We start from the raw sequence: 19,612 nt of genomic DNA on the forward strand, positions 1-19,612 counted from the left end.
TATCCAGAGGTTTTTCCGGATGATCTGACAACAATGCCACCAAAAAGGGATATCGAGTTCCGGATTGACTTGGTACCTGGAACTGCACCGATCCACAAGAGGCCTTACAGAATGGGAGCCAACGAGTTGGCGGAAGTCAAGAAGCAAGTTGATGAACAGTTACAGAAGGGATACATCCGCCCGAGCACGTCGCCTTGGGGTGCTCCGGTTATCTTTGTGGAGAAGAAAGACAAAACCAAGAGGATGTGCGTTGACTACCGCGCACTCAATGAGGTCACCATCAAGAACAAGTATCCTTTGCCAAGGATTGATGACCTGTTTGATCAGTTGAAAGGAGCTACTGTGTTCTCTAAGATAGACCTGCGATCAGGCTATCACCAGTTGAGGATCCGCGAAGAGGATATTCCAAAGACAGCATTCATCACTCGGTACGGGTTGTTCGAATGCACAGTTATGTCTTTCGGACTCACTAACGCACCTGCCTTCTTCATGAATTTGATGAACAAGGTGTTTATGGAATTTCTAGACAAGTTTGTCGTGGTTTTCATCGATGACATACTTATCTACTCCAAGTCCGAGGAAGAACATGAGCAGCATCTTCGGCTGGTACTTGAAAAGTTAAAAGAGCACCAGCTATATGCCAAGTTCAGCAAGTGCGACTTCTGGCTTAAGGAAGTTCAGTTTCTCGGTCACATCGTGAATGCTCAAGGAGTAGCTGTGGATCCAGCAAATGTGGAGTCAGTTACCAAATGGACCCCACCAAGGACAGTCACTCAGGTTCGGAGTTTCTTAGGACTTGCGGGTTATTACCGCCGGTTCATTGAGAACTTCTCTAAAATTGCTAAGCCAATGACACAGCTATTGAAGAAGGAAGAAAAGTTTATCTGGTCTGCTGAATGCAATAGGAGTTTTGAAGAACTCAAACGACGGTTGGTGTCTGCACCAGTCTTAATCCTGCCTGATCAGACGAAAGATTTCCAGGTCTATTGTGATGCATCTCGCCAGGGGCTAGGATGTGTGTTGATGCAGGATGGCAAAGTGGTTTCTTATGCTTCACGGCAGTTGCGTCCTCATGAAGGCAACTACCCGACGCATGATCTGGAATTAGCCGCAGTTGTTCATGCTTTAAAGATTTGGCGGCACTATCTCATCGGTAACCGTTGTGAGGTATATACAGATCACAAAAGTCTAAAGTACATCTTCACCCAACCTGATCTGAATCTCCGACAACGAAGATGGTTGGAGCTAATCAAAGATTATGATATGGGAATACACTATCATCCCGGCAAGGCCAATGTGGTAGCAGATGCCTTGAGCAGGAAGAGTTACTGCAACGTCGCATGGGTAGAGGAACTATGCTGTGAGGTTCAACATGATTTGGAACATTTGAACCTTGGTATAGTTGAGCACGGATTCGTGGCTGCCCTAGAGGCACAGCCCACACTGGTGGAGCAGGTTCGCATAGCTCAAGCAAGTGATCCTGAAATAGCAGAGCTCAAAAAGAACATGAGGGTCGGAAAAGCCCGAGGTTTTGTTGAGGATGAACAAGGAACAATCTGGATGGGAGAAAGATTGTGTGTACCCGAAAACAAGGAATTAAAAGACCTGATACTAACCGAGGCTCATCAAACTCAATATTCCATTCATCCCGGTAGTACTAAGATGTACCAAGACCTCAAAGAGAAGTTTTGGTGGGTCAGCATGAGAAGGGAAATAGCTGAATTCGTAGCACTCTGTGACGTCTGTCAACGAGTAAAGGCAGAACACCAAAGGCCAGCAGGTTTGCTACAGCCACTTCAGATTCCAGAATGGAAGTGGGAAGAAATCGGAATGGATTTCATCACCGGTTTGCCCAGGACGTCATCGGGGCATGATTCTATTTGGGTAGTCATTGACCGACTCACCAAAGTGGCCCACTTCATTCCGGTGCACACTACCTACTCAGGGAAGAAATTAGCAGAACTCTATCTGGCAAGAATTATGTGTTTACATGGTGTACCTAAGAAGATCGTGTCTGATCGAGGAAGCCAATTCACTTCAAAGTTCTGGCAGAAATTACAAGAAGAATTGGGAACCCGGTTGAATTTCAGCACCGCTTACCATCCACAAACAGATGGCCAGACCGAGCGAGTCAATCAAATACTAGAGGATATGTTGAGAGCCTGTGCGCTTGATTTTGGTGGGGCATGGGACAAAAGCTTGCCGTATGCTGAGTTCTCGTACAACAACAGTTACCAAGCTAGTCTGCAGATGGCACCATTTGAAGCACTGTATGGACGGAGGTGTCGTACTCCGCTCTTCTGGTATCAGACAGGGGAACGCCAGTTGTTTGGTACAGAAGTTTTAAATGAGGCAGAAGAGAAAGTCAGAGCTGTTAGGGAAAGATTGAGAATCGCGCAGTCTCGGCAGAAAAGCTATGCAGACAACCGCCGAAGGGAGCTCGCTTTCGAAACAGGGGATTATGTGTATCTCCGTGTCACTCCGCTCAGGGGAGTACATCGCTTCCAAACCAAAGGAAAGTTGGCACCACGCTTTGTGGGACCATATCGGGTTTTGGAACGTAGAGGTGAAGTTGCTTACCAGCTCGAGCTTCCCTCCAACATGCTTGGCATCCATAATGTGTTCCACGTCTCCCAGTTGAAGAAATGTTTGAGAGTTCCTGAGGAACAGGCAAGTCCGGATCAAATCGAAATCCAGGAAGACTTGACGTATGTGGAGAAGCCAACTCGTATCCTCGAAACCAGCGAGAGAAAGACCAGAAACAAAGTAATAAGATTCTGCAAGGTTCAGTGGAGCCACCACTCAGAGGAAGAGGCCACTTGGGAAAGAGAAGATGAGTTGAAGGCCACCCACCCGCACCTCTTCGCCAGCTCTTCCGAATCTCGGGGTCGAGATTCCGTTTAAGGGGGGTAGGTTTGTCACGCCCTGAAGTTTTCCCCTTTTTGCTTGCTTTAAAAATTTGGCTAAATAAATCGTCCGAAGAAATTATCTTAATTAACCTAGAGCTAATTCCCTAATTAATAAATGCAAATAATAATCGGAATCGGCATGTGGAATTTTTCTTGGATTCTACATGTCACAATATATTAACAGGATTTTTAGTGGAATTTTCAGAGCCTTGGAAATAATTTTAACCAATTAAAAATCACCAAAGTGCAATTTTTAATTCCAGGGAAAATCCTTTTCCTTTTTCTTTTTCTTTTCCCTCCCTTTTTCCCTCCTTTTTTCTTTTCGGATGGGCCGCCGGCCCATTCCCCTCCTTCCTCCCCCTCCTCCTTGCTGGGCCGGCCGCAGGCCGAGGGCCCAGCCTGGCAGCCGCCGCCCGCCTCCTCTCTCGGGGTCGCCGACAGGTGGGGCCCACCTGTCGGGTCCTTCCCCCACCTCCCGCCGATCCCGGCGCGCCGCCGCGCCGAAACCGCCGCCGCGCCCACGCCTCCGTCTCTCCCGGGCCACGTCGGCCACGCCCGCGCGTGCGCCGCGTCTCCCGCGCCCTTTCCCCTCTCCCTCCCGTTCGCGCCCGCGCCCGAGATGGCCGGGATTCGAAAACCGAATCCCGCCTCTCTCTCCTCCCCACTCCCCCACGTCGGCCGTCGAATCCCGCCGCTCCCGGCCACGTCCGGCTCCCTCTCCCCCTTTTTAAGCATCGCCGTCCTCCTCTCTCGCTTTTTCCCCATTTCGCCGATCTCTCCCGAGCTCCCCATCGCCTCCGCGCCGTGCAACCACCCGCCGCCGCCGCTTTTGCTACTCCGACCGCCGCTAGCCGCCGCTAGGCTCGTCGCCGTCTCGCGCCGTCGCCGCCGTTAGCTTCGCGGGGTCGAGATCTACCTCGGCCGCCCCTTCCCCGTCGAGGTTCGCCGCCGGAGACCCATCCCCGTCGTGTGCCGGCAAGCGGCGCCATGGCCGCCGCCTTCGGCCGGCGCTCTCGCCCTCCCACGCTCTTTCCTCTCTCTCTAATCCCTCTCCTTTTGTTCGTTAGGAGGTTCCGGAGCTCGTCCCGCCGTCGTCGTCGTCCTCCGTCGGCCGCCGTCGTCGACCGTTGTCGGTGAGGCTTCCCCCTCCCCTTTCTCCTTTTCCCCGTACCGTGTAGCCGCGTGCGCGCCGCTTAGCCGCGTAGCCGCCGCTCCTCCTCTAGCCGCCGCTCCCCGCCGCCGGTCGGTCGCCTTCGGTCGCCGCCTTGCGCCGCTGCCGCATGCGCGCCGCCGCCGTGTGGGCGCCGCGCCGCCGGCGCCATGGTCGCCGCCGTCTCGCGCCGCGCCCGCGCGCCCCGGCCGCGAGGTCCCGCCGCCGTCCGATCTACCCTTGGGTAGATCGGGGCGATCTACCCTTGGGTAGATCGGGGCCGTCGGTTCGGCCGCCACGTGGCGCCGCCGCCCCTCCTTTCCCCCGTGCCGCTGACCAGTGGGCCCGCGCGCCGCCACCCCCTTTCTCTCTCTCCCGGTCGCTGACCGGTGGGCCCCGCCTGTCGGCGCCGCACCCCTCCGTGCTGACGTCAGCCCTGGTTAATATTGCGCAATAAATTATTTAAGGATTTCTTTTATAGTAATAAACACAGTGAATCTTCTAAAATTCATATCTAATTCATCCGAGCTCCGTTTAATCCCATTCAAGTCTCAGTAAATCAAGAAAAATGTGTAGAATCCATTAAAAATGGTTTTGTTCTCTGTTTCAGTAGTCTTATAGCCTGTTTTGCTTGTGTGCTTTGTTTGTCGCGTAGGTTTCGGCCGTTTCGTCGATCCACGGTTTCTCGAAGACGTTGCTGAGGTCTCGTCAGTGCGAGAGCAAGGCAAGTCATGCAATACGTTTGATCATATTGTACCCAATTTACAAATATCCCGCATTTCTATTAAATGTTGCATTCGTTTACAATATCATGTGGAATGGGTCCTATTACTCAGCCATTTATTGTTTACCATATGCCATTGATAACCTGGGTATCAAAATGACTAGATGTTGGTTTAGGAAATGCTTAGCCATGCTTAGTTCAACTAGCACACAAATGGGGATCACCTTATTACATAGACTTTGACTATGAGCATAGCTTTGGATTGGTGCCACCGCAATGGTATTAGTTAATTAAAATACATTGAATGGTGGGTTGTGGGTGCATGGTTTTGCTGGTCGCACCCATGGCAGTTAAGGACCGGTTCACGGGAAACCCTGGGAGACTTACCGTGCTTACCACAAGCGGGAGTGGGTAACTGCTTGATCTGAAGTATAGCTCGACCCTTTCCTAGGCACCGGTGGCGAGGGTGAGCGTGATGGAGTTGGGTCGGCCGGGGTGTCCGGTTGTCCAGCTGCCGGATTCACCGCGGCGCAAGAGGGGACCGCCCACTGCCTTTTGAGGGGTGGGGGTGAAACCTTAGCGTGGTGTGGATGGTTAGGGGAGGGTTATGTGGAGGGTCTTGTCACGATTTCCCCCTTTGCAGTATCATGGTGATACTTCGGGGCATGGCGACATGTGTGGAATCGTGTCTTGTGGGTACAGTTGTACACCTCTGGCCAGAGTAAAACTATTCGAATAGCCGTGCCCGCGGTTATGGGCGATCAACCAGATTCACCGTGATTAGTCTCACCCCTAGTTTAGCTTAATGAACTGGTGTAGTTCAGGTGGTTGGTTGGGCCTGTTGCAACGTGGTGTAGCGTTGGACAGTGTTTGGTTAATATTGATTAATTACTACAACTGTTTTACTGCTTTCAACTACTGCTTTTAAATGCTAGCTTTATGCAAAAGAACCTCTAGCCTCCTTTGGTTATATCCTGCATCATACCTCCTCTACCGGTATGACTTGCTGAGTACAGTGGGTAGTACTCAGTCTTGCTCTCTTTTCCCCCACACCAGAGCTGAAGATTTTCCTAGTTGGAGCTGTTTTGTCAAATTTGGTTTCGTCGCTGCCGTCAAGGATTGTCTGTGGAGTGGAGTCGCCCGCTGCTGAAGTCAAGCTTCCCGGTTTAGCTCGCTTTTATCTTTTCCGCTGCATTTGTAATCTTTTCTATTTTTGTAAGACGTGGATCTGTATGTCAACAATTGTCGTTTGTGTACCCTGGCTGGTCCTGGACAGGGATTCAATGCACATTCAGCTTAGAAATTCTGGTTCGAGAATTTCTGGGCGTGACACGTCGCCACCATCGGGTTCGCCAAGTCATCGCTGTCCCCGTCCACCGCTTCGCCGCCGCCGAAGACCGTCGGAGCGCCGTCGCCGTCGTCGACCCGAAGAGCTTCGCCGCTTCCTCCTCGTCGCCGCCGCCGTCCGTTGGTCTTCCGCCGCCGTTTTGGTCACCGGTGAGTTCGCCGCGTCGTCCTCTACGTGCTGGTGCCCTCCGTTTGTGCCGAAGTGCCGCCGTTCGCCGGCGAGCGTGCGCCGCCCGAGCTGTCCGCTCCGCCGAGCCGCCGCCGCTGTCGGTGACGTCATCGCTGGCGTCATCGTCCCTTTTCCCGTGAGCCGGTCGTGGACCGATCGATCTCAGCCGTCCGTTTTGGATAGGGTTGATCTCGGCCGTCCGTTCCCGTGAACCGTCGCCCGTGCGCCCGGTCCACCGAAACCCTAGCCGCTGACGCAATAATCCTTCTTTTCCTTTTCAAAAATAATTCATTATTGCGTCATAATTCAATTAAAATCCATATAAAGGTTTTAATCCGATTTAATCTTTAAAAATTCATAACTAATTCATCTTAACTCAGTTTAATGTGGTTCAAGTTGCAAAAGTTGTTTAAAATAAAGATCTACATATTAAAATTGTCCATAAATTGAATTAAATTTATTTAATTCTTTTTAAATGGGCTTTAATTAGATTTAATCTTGTAAAATTCTTAATAAATTCATTTGAAGTCAGAATGAGGCCGTTCAAGTCTCATAATTCATCTAAAAATATGATCTACATGTTTGTTTACTTTTTATGTATTGTTTATTTGGTTTTTATTAGTCTTTTTCCTCGTTTTGCGTGATAGCTTGTCGTTTCCGTCGTTGCGAAGGTTCGCGAGTGCGTCGGGAGTGTTCAAGAAGATTAATTGAAGACCGATTATTGCAAGGCAAGTCACACAGATCCTAAACACAATCCTTTGAGCATGTTGATCCTATATTTAAATTCTCTATTTATTTCAACTGTGCATTTATTTTCGAATGTCATTGGGTGGAATTAACCTATTCTTTGTTATGGCCCTTTTGTTCTCGATTACTTTATTCCTTGATACCTTGGGTGATTATAATTGGACTAGTTGAGCTTTATATATATTGGTTCAACTAGATATTAGATATGATTGCTTAGCCATGCTTAGAAACATTAGCACACTATTGGGATAACTTATGATTCATTATTATTTAATGATGGTTTAATGGTAGCTCACGATGGTCAATCGTGATTGGTTAATTAATTACTTGCCAACTAAAACTTGATAATGGTGGGTTGTGAGCACATGGTTTTGAGAGTCGTGCTCATGGCAATTAAGGACCGGTTCGCGAGCTACTGTTGTGAAACATTAACCGTGCCAACCACAAGCCAGCGTGGGCAACGGCTTTACCTTTTGTATAGCATGGTTCATTGCGGAGCACCAGACTGAGAAGTGGCGGAAATAAGCCCACGGGGGTCGCTGGGGAGTCCATGCCTTGTTTTATAAGGGGGTGATTATGATCCAGGAATGGTGCACTGTGGTGAGTTGTGTTATGCAGAGGGTATTGTCACAGCCTCTATTCGGGTACTTTCCAGTATCGCGACGCATGGTAGACATGATGTTGAGGCTGTGTCTTGTGGGTACAGTGGTACACCTCTGGCCAGAGTAAAACTATTCGAATAGCCGTGCCCGCGGTTATGGGCGAGTTGAGCAATGTTTTTCGTGATTAGTCTCACACCTCTCACAATAATTATGGATGTTATACCTGATAATAATTTGCTTAGCTCCTGGTTTGGAGTTAGATCTGTTCAGCCGGGTATGGTTGTTCAGGATGGTTGGGCCTGTGCAGCATGGGTGTGCTGTTCAGTGTTGATTAAAATTTCTGATTAATTACTCCACTGTTTTACTTCTCTTAAATATTTTGCTAAATGCTGCTTTTGCAAATGAGCCAATATTATGCCATTCCTTTGGTATCCTTGTGCACTTGCATATTTGCTGTGTGGCTTGCTGAGTATGTCATATGCTCACCTTGCAATAATCAATCAACCTCAGTTGAAGACAAGTTGCGAAGGAGAAGACGTTTGGCTTATACCCCAGTTGAGCTGCCTGTGGGAGTGGAGCCGGAGCTTCGCTAGATTTTATTTTCCGCTGCAATTTTCTTCTTGGTGAGGACTAAGTGCCTCTTAAGTAAGTATTTATCGTTTTAGTTAATTTGATGAATCTGTATATTAAATTGTCAGTTTGTGTACCTCGGCTGATTCCTGGACGAGGATTTTATGCACAAATAAGTTCGGAAATTACTTGTGAATTTTCGGGCGTGACAAGTTGGTATCAGAGCCATCTCGACTGTAGGATAAGCCAAATGGTCAAACCTTAAGGACAAATTTTCTGAAAACATGATTTGTGAAAATTTTCCTTTCTTCCTTCTCTAGAATTCTGTATAAATCATTTTATCATCCTCTCCCCTCCTGCTTTCAACTTAAGTGGTTCTGAAACTAGTTGTTGAAACTTGAAGACGCCAGTGAGGTCTACTTATGGAGGTCAGTCAAGTGGATCGATGAATAAGAAGGTGATGGTCGATCTGAAGTGCCAAGTGGTCAAGATGGAATGAAGTTTGGATCCTACCTTAGAACCTATGCCGCCAAAGTGTCTTTGAAGAATAGTTAGTAGGGTAGAACGTTTGTTGTTTGCTTGTGTGTAGGTATGGTTGCATTTCCATCATTGGAGTAGTTCATTGATGAGTGTGTAACTATACTAGGTTGCTTGCTTAATCAACTTGAACAATATAATGGTCTACACACACCAGATCAGTGGTAACATGGTTAAGGTCTTGTCTTTAGTGTAACCCCTCTCCTCCTATCTTCTCTAATCTGCAATAGATGGTGAACACTCGCGCCAGTCGAAGTGGAAACAATAACAATGAAGGGAACCCAACTCTTGCTCAAGTTCTGGCTCAACAGACTCAGTTAATGAACATGATGATACAGCAGATGCAGAACCAGCTCAACCAAGGGAACAACAATGCTCCACCGCCGCAGAACAAGCTAGCTGATTTTCTTCGTGTGAGGCCACCTACCTTTTCTAGCACTACCAACCCAGTGGAAGCAGGTGATTGGCTACACGCTATTGAGAAGAAGTTGGAATTGCTCCAGTGTACGGATCAGGAGAAAGTTGTTTTCGCTTCACATCAGTTGCAAGGACCTGCATCAGAATGGTGGGATCATTTCCGGATGAACAGAGCAGAAGGACAACCAATCACTTGGGCGGAGTTCACGGAAGCATTCAAGAAGACACACATACCTGCAGGTGTTGTTGCTTTGAAGAAGCGTGAGTTCCGGGCACTTAAGCAAAAGGATCGTACCGTGACGGAATATCTTCATGAGTTCAATCGTCTAGCTCGCTATGCTCCAGAAGATGTGCGTACTGACGAGGAAAGGCAGGAGAAGTTTTTGGAAGGCTTAAAGGATGAGCTATCAGTTATGTTGATCTCTCATGACTATGAGGATTTTCAGGAGTTGGTTGACAAAGCAATTCGACTTGAAGACAAGAAGAACAGGATGGATAACCGTAAAAGGAAAATGACTGTTTTCCAGGAGGCACAAGGTAGTAGCCAGAGGCAGCGTATCAAGCCACTCCAAATTGGTGAACCTTTTTCCGCTGGCCAAGGACAATCGCAACAGTTGAATATCGGTGGTGAGATCAAATCAGAGACTAATGAAAGCAATGAAGTTAACATCAAGCAAGCTAATCAGCCGGTGCCAGTTCAGCAGGATCAGTCTCAGGAGAATAACAGTAGTGGAAGGAAGCAGCAGGTATGTTTCAACTGTTACAAGCCAGGCCACTTTGCAAGAGAGTGTCCGAAGCCGAAGCATCAGCAGCCGCAAGGTCAGGTCAACAACATTGTCGTCACAGGAGCCAATGCAGTGCCAGTTGCGTCTTCAAGAGTTGTGTCTTCAAGTGTTGCAGCTCAGCCACCAGTTTCAAAGCAGCAGTAGTTTTCTTTAAAGCCTTAGAATAATTATCGGAGTTATGGAATAAGATAGACTGCAGTTTACCTATGCCCTTTTCTTTCTAGCCGTTCCGAATCTCGGGACGAGATTCTTTGTAAGGGGGGTAGTTTGTCACATCCTGATTTTCGTTTCAGGATTTATAAATTATTTAATAAATTATTAATAGAATTTATATTAAATGATCTTTAATTTTCAAGTGAAGTAAAATGTGGGAAATAAAAATTTCTTAAATCTAAAGCATGGATGGATTTAATTTTTGTTAAATTCTCCATGGTTAAGTCAACTCTCTGAAATTTTCTCGGTTTTTTTTCAGAGCTCAATTCTTAAATAATACAAAGAACAGTTCAGTAATTATTTGATCATTAATGATCTAAGTATAATTGTTAAGAGCTTTTCTTGTTTAAAAATCCTTAACTTATAAATTGTTGTTTAAAAGGAATAATTAGAAATGATTTTAAAAGCCTAAAAGAGAAGATCTAATTTTAATTTGCTAAATCTCAATATAAAAAGGGGCCAGATAAAATTTCATTAAATACTTTGCTTAATTCTATAATTCCTAGATTTTTCTGGGATTTATTTGAGCTAAGGAAGTATTTTTAATAAATGGAATTGCATTTAAGAAATAATTTAATTGAAAAAGGTTTTAAAAAGTCTTCTTTTGGCTTTGGGCCGAAAGCCGGCCCAAAACCCTTCTCTCTCTTTCCCTCGGCCCAGCCGGCCCAGTCCGCCGAGCCGCCGCTCTCCTCTCTCTCAGCCGCTGACAGGTGGGCCCCACCTGTCAGGTTCGTCTTCCTCGAGCCGCCGCTGCCGCCCGAAACCCTAGCGCGCCGCCGTCGCCGTTTCCTTCCAAATCCGGCCGCTCCTTTCCTTCTCCGGCCGAATTGATTGAGGGGAAACAATCTCCGGGATCTCCTCTACCTTTTCTCCTTTGGAAACATCGGCTAAATCGTTTTGGAAGTTCGTGGAATAGAGTTCGATTCGGATCGGCCTCTTTCCTTCAAGCCGCGAGCTTTCCTTCTCGTCGCCGGCCGCCGTGGGCCTTTGCCGCCGCCTCCTTGCACCTATATAAGGACCCCCGAGCTCCCCTCTACCCGTCGCCTCCTTTGCCTTAGCCTGCCGTCGCGTCTAGCGCCGCCTCCGCGTAGCCCTAGTCGCCGCCGTCGTTGCCGTCGGTTCAGCCGCGCCGCGCCGCCGTTGCAGTCGCCGTCGTCGGTCGCCGTCGCCACCATCGGGTTCGCCAAGTCATCGCCGTCCCCGTCCACCGCTTCGCCGCCGCCGAAGACCGTCGGAGCGCCGTCGCCGTCGTCGACCCGAAGAGCTTCGCCGCTTCCTCCTCGTCGCCGCCGCCGTCCGTTGGTCTTCCGCCGCCGTTTTGGTCACCGGTGAGTTCGCCGCGTCGTCCTCTACGTGCTGGTGCCCTCCGTTTGTGCCGAAGTGCCGCCGTTCGCCGGCGAGCGTGCGCCGCCCGAGCTGTCCGCTCCGCCGAGCCGCCGCCGCTGTCGGTGACGTCATCGCTGGCGTCATCGTCCCTTTTCCCGTGAGCCGGTCGTGGACCGATCGATCTCAGCCGTCCGTTTTGGATAGGGTTGATCTCGGCCGTCCGTTCCCGTGAACCGTCGCCCGTGCGCCCGGTCCACCGAAACCCTAGCCGCTGACGCAATAATCCTTCTTTTCCTTTTCAAAAATAATTCATTATTGCGTCATAATTCAATTAAAATCCATATAAAGGTTTTAATCCGATTTAATCTTTAAAAATTCATAACTAATTCATCTTAACTCAGTTTAATGTGGTTCAAGTTGCAAAAGTTGTTTAAAATAAAGATCTACATATTAAAATTGTCCATAAATTGAATTAAATTTATTTAATTCTTTTTAAATGGGCTTTAATTAGATTTAATCTTGTAAAATTCTTAATAAATTCATTTGAAGTCAGAATGAGGCCGTTCAAGTCTCATAATTCATCTAAAAATATGATCTACATGTTTGTTTACTTTTTATGTATTGTTTATTTGGTTTTTATTAGTCTTTTTCCTCGTTTTGCGTGATAGCTTGTCGTTTCCGTCGTTGCGAAGGTTCGCGAGTGCGTCGGGAGTGTTCAAGAAGATTAATTGAAGACCGATTATTGCAAGGCAAGTCACACAGATCCTAAACACAATCCTTTGAGCATGTTGATCCTATATTTAAATTCTCTATTTATTTCAACTGTGCATTTATTTTCGAATGTCATTGGGTGGAATTAACCTATTCTTTGTTATGGCCCTTTTGTTCTCGATTACTTTATTCCTTGATACCTTGGGTGATTATAATTGGACTAGTTGAGCTTTATATATATTGGTTCAACTAGATATTAGATATGATTGCTTAGCCATGCTTAGAAACATTAGCACACTATTGGGATAACTTATGATTCATTATTATTTAATGATGGTTTAATGGTAGCTCACGATGGTCAATCGTGATTGGTTAATTAATTACTTGCCAACTAAAACTTGATAATGGTGGGTTGTGAGCACATGGTTTTGAGAGTCGTGCTCATGGCAATTAAGGACCGGTTCGCGAGCTACTGTTGTGAAACATTAACCGTGCCAACCACAAGCCAGCGTGGGCAACGGCTTTACCTTTTGTATAGCATGGTTCATTGCGGAGCACCAGACTGAGAAGTGGCGGAAATAAGCCCACGGGGGTCGCTGGGGAGTCCATGCCTTGTTTTATAAGGGGGTGATTATGATCCAGGAATGGTGCACTGTGGTGAGTTGTGTTATGCAGAGGGTATTGTCACAGCCTCTATTCGGGTACTTTCCAGTATCGCGACGCATGGTAGACATGATGTTGAGGCTGTGTCTTGTGGGTACAGTGGTACACCTCTGGCCAGAGTAAAACTATTCGAATAGCCGTGCCCGCGGTTATGGGCGAGTTGAGCAATGTTTTTCGTGATTAGTCTCACACCTCTCACAATAATTATGGATGTTATACCTGATAATAATTTGCTTAGCTCCTGGTTTGGAGTTAGATCTGTTCAGCCGGGTATGGTTGTTCAGGATGGTTGGGCCTGTGCAGCATGGGTGTGCTGTTCAGTGTTGATTAAAATTTCTGATTAATTACTCCACTGTTTTACTTCTCTTAAATATTTTGCTAAATGCTGCTTTTGCAAATGAGCCAATATTATGCCATTCCTTTGATATCCTTGTGCACTTGCATATTTGCTGTGTGGCTTGCTGAGTATGTCATATGCTCACCTTGCAATAATCAATCAACCTCAGTTGAAGACAAGTTGCGAAGGAGAAGACGTTTGGCTTATACCCCAGTTGAGCTGCCTGTGGGAGTGGAGCCGGAGCTTCGCTAGATTTTATTTTCCGCTGCAATTTTCTTCTTGGTGAGGACTAAGTGCCTCTTAAGTAAGTATTTATCGTTTTAGTTAATTTGATGAATCTGTATATTAAATTGTCAGTTTGTGTACCTCGGCTGATTCCTGGACGAGGATTTTATGCACAAATAAGTTCGGAAATTACTTGTGAATTTTCGGGCGTGACATGTCTAGATGATAATATGACCGCTTATCGACAAGAGGTACGCAAGTTGGAAAATAAATTCGATGGACTCGAGCTCACCCATGTCCTTCGACATAACAATGAGGCAGCCGACAGACTGGCTAATTTTGGTTCAAAACGGGAAGCAGCTCCTTCAGATGTGTTTGTCGAACACCTTTACGAACCGACCGTGCCCAGAAAAGAGACAGTCGAAGCCATGGATATTCAAGGCATAAGCATGATCGAAGCCGACTGGAGAGAACCGTTTATAAAATTTTTGAGCAAACAAGAACTACCTCAAGACAAAAATGAAGCTGAGCGGATTTCCAGGCGCAGCAGACTTTATATTATTCATGAGACTGAGCTGTACAAGAAAAGTCTGTCAGGAATACTGCAGCGCTGTGTGTCTTTGGAAGAAGGGATATAGTTGTTGAAGGATATACATTTTGGTATTTGTGGTAACCATGCCGCTGCACGGACCATTGTCGGCAAAGCTTACCGGCAAGGTTTTTTCTGGCCTACAGCGGTGTCCGACGCTGACAAGATTGTGCGGACATGCGAAGGTTGTCAATTTTTTGCCAGACAAATTCATTTGCCAGCCCAAGAGTTGCAAACCATCCCGTTGTCCTGGCCATTTGCGGTCTGGGGGATTGACATGGTCGGCCCGTTTAAAAGGGCAGTCGGCGGTTACACGCATCTCTTTGTGGCTATCGACAAATTCTCCAAGTGGATTGAGGCTAAACCGGTCATCACGATCACAGCAGATAAAGCTAGAGATTTCTTCATCAACATTGTGCATCGGTTTGGGGTACCTAATAGGATCATCACTGACAATGGCACTCAATTCACTGGCGGAGCATTTAAAGACTTTTGTGAAGACTTCGGCATTAAAATTTGTTACGCCTCCGTGGCACACCCTATGAGTAACGGACAAGTCGAGCGCGCTAACGGCATGATACTGCAAGGGATCAAAGCACGAGTTTTTGACCGACTACGTCCCTATGCTAGCAAGTGGGTAGATCAGCTGCCGTCCGTACTTTGGTCTTTACGCACTACTCCTAGTGGGCTACCGACCAGTCGCCGTTCTTTTTGGTTTATGGCGCAGAAGCAATGTTGCCGAGTGAAGTGGAATTTGAATCACTACGATTTCGGAACTTCAACGAGGAGGGCTATGAAGAGGGCCGAGTAGACGACATCAACCGACTAGAAGAAGCCCGAGAAGCAGTTTTAATTCAGTCGACTCGATATTTGCAAGGATTGCGCCGTTATCATAATCGGAATGTTCGATCGCGAGCCTTTTTAGTCGGCGACCTGGTTCTGAGGAAAATTCAAACAACACGGGATCGGCATAAATTATCTCTCTTATGGGAAGAACCGTTCATAATTGCTGAAGTCACTCGGCCAGGTTCTTATCGACTCAAGCGCGAAGACAGTACTCTCATCAACAATTCTTGGAATATTGAACACCTTCGTCGATTTTATGCTTAGGCATTTCGCTTGTATCTTTCCTATTTGACTGCTAACTTCAAGTTTTTCCTTGAAGTTTTCAGTCAGGGGGCCATTATGATAATAATGGAGTGTGATTTTTATCAATTCAATTTGCTTACTTGATTTATCATTGCCCTGTTTGGTCTTTCGACTTAGCCAATGAGGACTGAAGGTTTTTAATAGCTTTTGCGGGTTTTAGGCTCAATAAGGCTTGACAAAGGCTTTTAAGAAATCAGAAGCTAAGTATGGAACACCAAGCATAGCATAAATTCATCAGTATTGTACAAATTGAGCTTCCACCATCATTGATCATCAAAATCATTGTTATATCAATCAGTATCAGTTTTTTCATCATTAGACTTATCAGACCCAGTTGGCCGAAGGTCGACATCTTGGAATCTCTCAACTACATCAGCAGCAATCTTGTCAGCCGCTTTCTACGCATCACTGATGAGGTCAAGAGCAGCTTCTTCGCTCGTCCCGTCTACAAAGCCATCAATGGCATCAATGTCAACTCTTGGATAAAGGGATTTGGTCATCGCCAATGCCAGACTTGCTCCCATACTTCCAGCTTCTTTGATGTTCTTGAAGTAAGTATCTGTAGCGACTCTCAGCTTGTCGAAGATTTCGGCAGCATCAAGTGTACTCGAACCGGCGTTATTGAAGAACATGGCCTGGATAAGTGGAGTAGCGGCATTAGCGACTTTATCCTTGGCTCCTTCAAGCTTGTTGATCTTGTCAACTAAGACATCAAATTGTGCTTGAGACTTGATCTTGCGGTCTGCGTCAACAGATTCACATTAATGAATCAGCATGTAGAAGATAATGGCTTTTGAGGTATTGATTATTGGTACCTTCAACCTCCTTTAAAGCCGAATCCCTCTGTCTTGCCAGCTCTGCCTTGTCATTTTCCAGAGTTTGGATCTGCTTCTCTAGTTGAGATATCTTGGCAGCTTGCACTACATTAACTTCGGTTAATCAAGATTACAGAGATAACAGCACAAATCAGTTGGGCAGAGTTTGCGCGAACCTTTTGATGAGCCACTCAGTTCGAAATTGGACTCCTGGAGCTCAGCAATCCGATCCCTCAGATCGTGTTCATTCTTCTTGGTAAGTTCTCTGGCCTCGTGCAGTTGACTCCTGGTGGCTTCGAGGGTTCCAAGATGAGGAACTAGTCTCTCTAGGGTTGCGGTTTTCGCCTCGTTCCTAAGATGAATCCTCTGCGGAGCAGTTTAATCAGCGCTCGAGCCAGACGGTAAACAAGATGGCTGAGGTTAGGCGTCAAGGAACTTACATTTACAATGCGAGTCGCTTGGTTGAGTGCCTTTTTCAGTAGGCATACCTCTTCGTCTTCTTTTTGCCGGTTTATTACAATTCCTTGAGGTTGCAAGTTGTCATCCCACCACTTGACCAGAATAGGAGGGCACGAATCTTCGGCTGTTTGTATACGGGGAATTTCTTCTTCATCACCGATCATTGGTCCTAATGCATCCATTGACAAAGGTTACACGATCGATCAGAGTTATTTGGGTCAACATGGTTTCGGACAAAGTGTTTACCTGTAATGATTTCTGGACGAGGACGAGTGGATTCGGATACTTTTAAAGGGGATCCAGATCTCCGGTCATTGCTGGCGTCTTGTCCACGAGGGTTGTCTGCTTGGGTTTCGACTTCTGGAATCTCTTGGCTTGGCCCTGCGTCCGACTGGTTTCCAGTCGGGGGCTCCTGATTAACTCCGGCTTCGGCTTCGGCCGACTGGATTCCAGTCGGGGGTTGATCACCGGATTCTACATTATCGGTTGCCGGTTGATTGTCACTCAGATGATCCTCAGCAGTTGGCTCGGTTTCTTTGGAAGAACTTGTGTCCACGTTAGTCGGGTCAGAGTCTTTCCCAGACGGATCTATATCAGATGGTTTCCTGCAAATTTGATTATCAGTATTATTGCCGCAATGGGTGCGCATCAATGCAAAAGAGATCGTTATATGAGTTGCACCTAGAAGACTTCCTGATCTTTGGCACAGGGCGACTGGATGTTTTCTACCTTGGAGTAGCCTGCTTTGGTAGTTTCTTGGTTGTCTCTCGGTCTCCAGGCCTCCTGGCGGTATCATCGGCTTCGTCGTCACTTAGAACCAGCTTCCTCTTTCGAGAATCTGACTGGCCGATTGGATCAGAAGCACTTGGTTGAGTTTCAGACCGAATTCTTGGTCCTCCGCTCCCTTGCCCAGTTTGGTGGCGGGGCGATCGGCGTTGAGCGATTGGGGGATCCGACTTCATCAAAGCAAATTCCTGGGTGTAATATCCTTCATTGTTAACTGATTCAACAAGAAAGCAAGATCATGTTTTGAGAAAGGTTGAAGTGTATGAATACGTACCGGTGGAGGAGGATTGAATGCATTGAACGGTACGACTGGCAACAAGTGTAAGTAGCTGACAACGATGGCGTTTGAGAAGATCTTATACATCCTTTCCTTCATGACCTTGAAGTCAAGAGAATCTGGATCTTCACGGTTTGGGTCATGCTTGCCGTCAAATTCGAAGGCTGTGCGAGATCTTTCTTTGATTGGAGCTAACCGACACTTGATAAAGTGCCGGGTGATCTGTTCTCCTTGAAGGCCCTGTTCTTTCAGCTTTATCATCCTCTCCATCAGTTCTACTGCTTGTGCAGCTTCGTCTCCCATTGGCAGTGAGTTCCAAGTATCCCGATAAACTGGAGGAAGACAGGAGTACTCGAGAAGAACAGGCTCGGGGTTTTGAACATAAAACCAATTTGCGTGCCAGCCTTTATTTGAGGTCTTGAAGGGCATGGAGAAGTATTTTTGGCTTAGTGTTCCCCTGAGTTGGAAACCAGCACCCCCAACGATGCATGGTTTACTCTTGTTTGGTTGGGGCTTGAGGAAGAAGATGCAGCGGAACAAGGCGAAATGAGGCCTAATGCCCAGAAAAGCTTCGCAGGCATGAATAAAATTGGCAATATGCACTATGGAGTTTGGATTCAGATGATGCAAGCTAATCCCGTAGAAGTTCAGAATTCCCCGGAAAAATCTTGAGGTTGGAAGAGAAAATCCACCGTAGAAGAAATGAGCAAATACCACGATTTCGTGTGTATCGGAGGTCGGGAATGCCTCACCAAATGCCGGTCGCCACCCGATGATCTCTTTTGCTGGAAGAACGCCGTGCGCCACCATCTCCTTCAGATTGTCTTCCGTCACATCGGAGGGCGCCCACTGACTCTCGAAGCTTTCTCTTTCTTCCGCCATGAATGTGAAATGGATGGTCTGATTTAGTTCGAGATACGGCTGGAAAGGGATGGGGAATTGGAGCGGTGGATGCAGGGAGAAATTTCGTGAAGTTTTTGAGTGTGGATTGGAGCGGATTGATGAACCCTAGTTTGCCCGGCGTAGTTTTGCACTGTAGCAGGAAATGGGGAAAATGGCGAGAGTCTCGGCGGGGAAGACGAAGAGACGTTTTTTACTTCGGTATTATTAGGGTATCGGGAGCACTAATGGGCCTGGGCCTGTACAGTACTTCAGCCCAATGCTATAATCAGCGTGGTCTGTTGTGATCTCTAGGGACTTAGGCACTTTTTGCTTTGGCAATTTGTGTTTACGATGGTGTGGCCTAATGCTGTTAAAATCCTTTTTAACGCGATTCAATAATTCTTTGGAATTATTATGATGCGCATAAAAAGGTGCCTGACAGAAAGGTGTTATACCATTTTTTTGTAAGCTTTATTAGGCTGCAAAAGCTGTTTGGGTTGATTTGAGATGACTGGTTTATTAATAGTCATTCTTTTAGCATGTTATATGCTTATTTTGGTTATGGTAAGGGTCACAGCCTAGGCTATTGGACTCATTAATTACCATGATTTTCTATCCTGTTTGGTGGGTCATTTTATGAGATTTTTACTCGGATTCCTATCAAACATGTCTATTTTTGGACCTTTGAGTGTTTATCACTCGGCCCTTCTTGTATTTTTTGTCCTTGATACATTCAAGTTGAGAAGCAGTCGGCTGGGTATCTTACTAAGTACCATGCGTGCTTCGCTATAAAACCACTCGGTTCTTGACTATATGTTTAGTTTTTCAACTAATCACATAGTCAGGGGCTACACCTAATTAGGTGCATCTACTCGATGCACCATGTTTTATTTTCGCCCTTCACAGTTTTTGATTTTTAGTACTCGGCAAGCTGGAGCAAGTTGAATTGAAGCACTCGGACTACTGTTTTTTGTTTCGAGAAGGCTATTTTGTCAACTACGAAGGTCTCGGGGGCTACTGTGGAGATTATGGATATCCCATATCGACATGACGGTTGTAATTTAGTCGGATATACGGTACCAAATATAGATGGAATATCTCTATGAATACTCGGGTTAGGTTCTAAACTTGTATGTCAAGGAAATACCCGGGATCTTAGTCGGTTACGATTGTATTTTATCTATAATCCCATATTCCGTTAGGATATGGACTGTATTTTGTAA

General features: G+C 46.6%; 1 long non-coding RNA gene across 1 annotated transcript; it reads left to right on the forward strand.

Annotated features, from left to right (window-relative positions):
• Positions 1–3,363: 3,363 nt before the first annotated feature.
• On the forward strand, positions 3,364–4,836 carry LOC136356761 (uncharacterized). Its single transcript, XR_010741706.1, has 3 exons — positions 3,364–3,849; positions 3,977–4,042; positions 4,715–4,836. It is a non-coding gene; the product is annotated as an uncharacterized lncRNA (long non-coding RNA).
• The last annotated feature ends 14,776 nt before the right edge of the window (positions 4,837–19,612 follow it).

The sequence above is a fragment of the Oryza sativa genome, chromosome 5 (genome assembly GCF_034140825.1).
Source record: "Oryza sativa Japonica Group chromosome 5, ASM3414082v1".
NCBI lineage: Eukaryota > Viridiplantae > Streptophyta > Magnoliopsida > Poales > Poaceae > Oryza > Oryza sativa.